Source organism: Strix uralensis, chromosome 4, assembly GCF_047716275.1.
Source record: "Strix uralensis isolate ZFMK-TIS-50842 chromosome 4, bStrUra1, whole genome shotgun sequence".
Classification (NCBI taxonomy): domain Eukaryota; kingdom Metazoa; phylum Chordata; class Aves; order Strigiformes; family Strigidae; genus Strix; species Strix uralensis.
Genome location: NC_133975.1, coordinates 3713686 through 3719685, shown reverse-complemented (window position 1 = coordinate 3719685; position 6000 = coordinate 3713686).

The following is a 6000-nucleotide window of genomic DNA, read 5'->3' as shown; positions in this document are numbered from 1 at the left end:
GCTTAATGACTCAGCTCTCACAAGGCACTCTGAAAAGAGATGGTGAAGAAGGACAGATAGGCAAAGAACAAGGAGAATCTGAAGGACCAGTATCAGAAATAGCATGGCCAGCAGGACTAGGGAAGGGATCAGCACTGGTGAGGCCACACCTCGATGAGTGGGTTCAGTTTTGGGCCCCTCACTCCAAAAAGGCCACTGAATGACTCGAGCGTGTCCAGAGAAGGGCAACGGAGCTGGTGCAGGGTCTGGAGCACAGGTCTGATGGGGAGCGGCTGAGGGAACTGGGGGGGTTTAGTGTGGAGAAGAGGAGGCTGAGGGGAGACCTCATCGCCCTCTACAACTGCCTGAAAGGAGGTTGTAGCCAGGTGGGGGTCGGTCTCTTTTCCCAAGTAAAAAGCAATAAGACAAGAGGAAAAGACCTCAAGTTGCACCAGGAGAAGTTTAGATTGGATATTAGGAAAAATTTCTTCCCTGAAAGGGTTGTCAAGCACTGGAACAGGCTGCCCAGGGCAGTGGTGGAGTCACCATCTCCGGGGGTACTTAAAAGACGTGTAGATGTGGCGCTTAGGGACATGGTTTAGTGGTGGCCTTGGCAGTGTTGGGTTAACGGTTGGACTCGATCTTAAAGCTCCTTTCCAACCTAAATGTTTCTGTGATTCTATGACTCTGTGACCCTCACAATCATTCACTTCCAAAAAACCAAGACCCAAGATCCACATCTCAGCCAAGTCTGAGTCAAGTCAAGTAACGTCTAAGGATTTTGTTCCTCTTGTCAAAGGAAGACCCAGTCCTAATTAATGTTAGGTCAAATGCCATGGCCAAGACTTCAGGAGACCACTCTTGTTGCCAAAACCTCTTCCTTCCTTCCTTCCCGTCAGCTGCAAAACTGAAATGATCATGTTTTTTTCCAGACCTTATTATAAATTGGCAAGGCTACCCAGGTGTATTTATTATCCTGCAACACAGAAATATCATTGTAAAACCCCATGACCCACCATTGCAACCTTCTCTCAAATCCTCTTTCATCAAGGCCATCTGAAGAGAACAGGGAGGTTGCTCCTCAGGCCCTGTGACATGAATCACCTCACAGGGTACCAAAATAGCTTCAATCAAGAACATGAATCGCAAAGCCTGGTTGTCCCAGCAGGCTCTGGGGTGGGAGGTAGCTGCCCACCAGGGACACCTGAGCCATGGAGAAGCTCCAGTCACCATCTTCAAGGGGCTGACTGATATGACAGAGACACGCACATCCTTCTAAGTCAGCACTACAAGTCTTTGCCTACACGAGTGTCCTACACAAGCCACTGCACCCTAATGTAATGGGGGCTGGTTCAGACTGACTTTTCCACTGAAAAATGTGGATTTAAGTGGCCAGAAGAACTCATGAATTTGGCAAATGACCCTGGCCAGATGAAAAAAAGAAGAAAAAATACACAAAAGTCAGAGGGGTGTTCAGAAAAGTCAACATCTGCCCCAGCTTAATCACACCAGCAGTACTAAATCAAAACAGAGTTAAGGCTAGAAACAAAAGCAAAACAACTCTTGGTTTGGGACATATTTCCTTTTTTTTTTTTTTTCTAGTTTCTGTTTTCAGTGTGGAGGGGTGTCTTCTGTTTATGTACTTTGTTTGACTCAGCCCCAAAATTCCCTTTGATTTTTCATTGTAAGCTGAAGGCAAAACTCAGTTATTTACACAGCTGCCTGCACATCCCACCACAGAGCACGAGCCCCTCGTGATGGAGGGTGTAGGGACAGCCACTTAGGGTCAACCCAAATGTGCCGCAGGAGATATCCTGTGACAGAGGAGCAGGAGGGATGGCCACAGCACGTCTCAGCCTTTCCCTTGTCTTCCAGCATCCCCGTGCAACCCACAGTGCCACGCAAAGACAGGAGCGTGGTGAAGTCATAGAATCACGGTATGGTTTGGGTTGGAAGAGACCATTAACGGTCATCTAGTCCAACCCCCCTGCAGTGATCAGGGACATCTTCAACTAGATCAGGTTGCTCAAAGCCCCATCCAACCTGGCCTTGAATGTTTCCAGGGATGGGGCATCTACCACCTCTCTGGGCAACCCGTGCCAGTGTTCACACCCTCTCCTACGTGCCATGAAAACCAACAGAAACAACAGCTATTCAGCTCAAAGAAAAGGCAAGGTTAACATCTGCAGAAATAAAAAATGGAGCAAATTTAATTAAGAGTTTTGTGAGCAGCGTAGAAGCAGGATCCTGGTTCCCTCTAGCCAAGGTCTGGGAAGGCAGAACCCCCACGTAGGCATATTGGTGGAGAATTTGCATGAACAGCCCCAAATCACGCATCAGAGCATGAAGAGGCTGGAACAAGTCCAGCTTTTCCTTTTCCACCTCTCCACACAAACACAGTCCCATGCTGTGGGAGAGAGCGTGGTAAGGAAGAGCCATTGCCCTACAGCGAAGCAATGCCAAAGTCAAGTTTAACCCAGACCCAGACTTTTTAGGAGCCCCACCTGCCTTTCACCTCTGGATGAAGGAAGAGAAGGGGATGGAGGGTTTCTAGGTGACATCTCTGGTTTGCAGCCCCTGCTCCATCTCCACAAAGGTAGTGGTGAGGGATTTTGCGGGTTCATGTTTTGGGGGTCAGTTCCAGCAAAGGAAGATCATGCTTTGTTAATCTTTTAAAATCCTCTGGATGAGTCGATGCATCTCTTAAGAAAAGCAAGCGGAGCAATCACATTGGAACTTTCCATATGTACCAGAGATGCAACTACATAGCTGAGCACTCCCAGCATGAGAAGCAAAATGTTTTTATAGAGTAAAAGAGGAGATAAAATGAAGAACCAGATGCTCTAGTGGGGGTCACAGGCTCTGTACTTAATCTGGTACAGCATTATAGTCCCATCCTACTACTACAGGAGATGGGTTAGGACACCAGGGCTTGGTCAAATTGTGTAGGAGTCCAAATTGTGTAGGATTGGGATATCCCACCTGCCTCCAGCTGCTGTTTCAGAAGAGCCCCAGTCTCTTGAGGGTCCTCTGCTAAATCTACCAGCCCCACAGGGATGTCCCAGGTGCCCTAGGGCACTGCCCCAAAGAGCGATGTTGCCTCTACTGCATGGAGCCTTAGGGAGGGAGGGAGCACTGGGTCCATAAAATTCACATATGACAAACTTCTCTGGGACCGAAAAAGAATTTCAGAAGGATGTAAAGAGCTTCAGGACAGCTGCCTACAGCCCTTTCTCCCTTTTTCCTGACCGAGCATTGCAGGAAGGAGCAGCCTTGTTATGCCAGGAGGAGTTTGCAACAGGCACATGGCCAATGGAGGCAAATTTGCTGCCAGACAAGGACAAGATCTGCTCAAGGACAGAACCTCATCCTTGGCAAGTACTGCCGGAACAGTGAATGCAAGGACCTTCCCCACCTCCGACTTTCAGGGTCTCCTCTGATGCACAAGGAACAAAACAGCTGCACAAAACAGCTGGAAGTTTCCCTCCCCACCCAACAGGGGCAAAACATTTTTTTCCGCCTAATCTCATTCTTGCAAAATGCTGAACTATTTTAGCTGTAATTTTCCAAAAACATTTCAGCCTGAAGGCAGCCAGCCAGACTGGAGAAAAAGTAGAGTCTGGCAGAGTTATCATTAATTAAAGGCAAAGTCTTATAATAATAGAAAACAAGGAGCATGTTAATGATAGACACCAGCTCTCCCTTTAGACAGGCAGCACCTTGCCAGCCACTGACATAGAGCTGCCCTGGGGCACCAGAAAGGAGTCAGTGGATGGATGGATGGATGGATGGATGGATGGATGGATGGATGGATGGATGGATGGATGGATGGATGGATGGATGCATGGATGCATGGATGGATGCATGGATGCATGGATGGATGCATGGATGGATGGTTAAAAACCAGAGAAGCCCGTTTCCCACTCATGTCAAAGGGCAGGGTACCCTTCACATGCTCCAGATAAAGCCCTGTGAGCACAACCAGTCAGAGGAGATCCTCTCAGCCCTTCTCCATGGGCATCAGACACATTTCAGGCTGTCCTTCACAGCTGTCCCGCAGCCTGTGGTACTGGTGTCATCGGTTGTCATGTCACTGGGAGAAGGGCTGGGGATGCAAACTAATTCGTTTCAGAGTTTTCCACTGATATCTGCAGGAGTCCTTGTTCTTCTCCAGACCATGAGAAGCTCCTGGAGCATCAGAGTGCCCAAAGGTGATGCCTTCTCTGAGCTGCACCTAGAATCACAGGGTATTAACACACGGCCTTTCAACGCTTGGACTGTGGAAGATGGTGTCTTCAGCAAAAGACAAGTCCCCTCCTGAAATAAGAGAGATGCTTTGGGATCTAGCAAGGGGACAGTGCTACCAAATTAATTCAACACTGCACAAATGAGGTAGCTTGCTCCAAAGGCACAAAGCAGTCCTCTCTGTCCTGGGAAAAACAGGCTCATGACCCACAAGCCCTCAGTATGTATTAAGACCACCAAAAGCCTCACCAGGATGCTCTCCCACATTGCACAGACTGACCTGGGGTTTCCAGCCAGCTCAGCCTTTGAACACACGTGGAAACATCATTGCAGAGCTCTGGGCTTGCTCACGCCAGAGCGGGTGCTCCAGTGAAAATTGCAGTTGGAGACTGTAATCCAGCGACAGACAGCTGGAGGGTAGCAGATTTCCATCAAAACCACAGAACATCAGAATTGCAGATACAGCAAAATCTGTGAACAATCTGACAATCTGCTTTAGCCAAGAACATTTACATCTCATTTGGGATCAGGAAGACCGACAGACCAGCACATTCAGACCTCAGGAACACTGACTCAGGAATTCTTGGATTGTTAAAGTATCTCGTTCGGGCTTTTTTTTTTGGTCTGTCTTCTTGCTTTAGAACCATGAGGTCCTATCTTTTCAACCTCCTCTGTGCAGTTGAATGGACCAGACATTTTTCTTGCATGAAGATCTATTCATGCAGTATTCCTGTGAACACACACACAAGTCAGGGCAGTAAGAAAAAGCACCAGAGAACCCAAAAAACAGCCAACATCATCCTGGTGTATTGTTCTTAATTAGTTGCTATAATAATTTTTCTATTAATTTATTTTATTGCTTTTGTTCCTAAGCTATCCTTTCACGGACCAGGATCACTTCGTGCAAGATGCAACACAACAAAAAAGCAGTTTCTGGTGTGAAGAGGTAGGATTTCCACTACATTTTCAAGCTATATTGCAAGTTTGCACCAAACTTCAAGAATCAGGTGAGATTCTAAACCTTCGTACTCTTGCACAGGGGAGTGATAGAGAAGCAGGGCCAGTACACCAAAAGGCACATCTGAAGTATATCCAGCAACATGCATCTCCCACCAAGGAGCCAGAAGAAGCAGCGACAGCTCTGGGCATGATCATTGCCTGCAGGGAGACGTGGTCAATCCCCCATCCCTTCTTCTCCCAATTTCTATATCCCTCTCCATTGGTGTGTGAGCAGAGGGGAGGCCTGTTGTAACTGGGACAGCTGCATCCATCGCTGCAGGAAATCCTGCGGCGAGAAGGGACCACGTCTGGGAGAGGAAGGCAGGCAGGGGAAATAGGACTGTCACGATTCAAAGGCCTAGCCCCATTTTGGGTCCTTTTTTTAAAAAAAAAAAAATTATTTGCTTTAAAGAAAATCTCTTTTCTGTCCCCTTCCTCCTGCCATTCTGCCTCCCATCACTGCACTGAGTTGCCTGGTCTCCTCTGCAGAGCGTGGCTTCACTGCTGAACCCCAACAGCCACCGGCTCCACTCCCCCAAGATGGGACCCTCCAAAGATGCTTCCCACCACGTGCTCCCTCCATGACAAAGCAGTGCCTCCAGCCTAGCACAAGGCATGGGAAGGGGGCAAGACCCAGCACTCTGATGGATCTGGGAAACCTGGTAGAACCCTGGTTTTGACCAAAAAACAAAGCTGGACTTCAGGTTGCTACGGTCACTGGTCCATCACTCCTCCTAACTCCAGGGCTTCCCCAGCTTGGCCATCATCTGTTTCTTC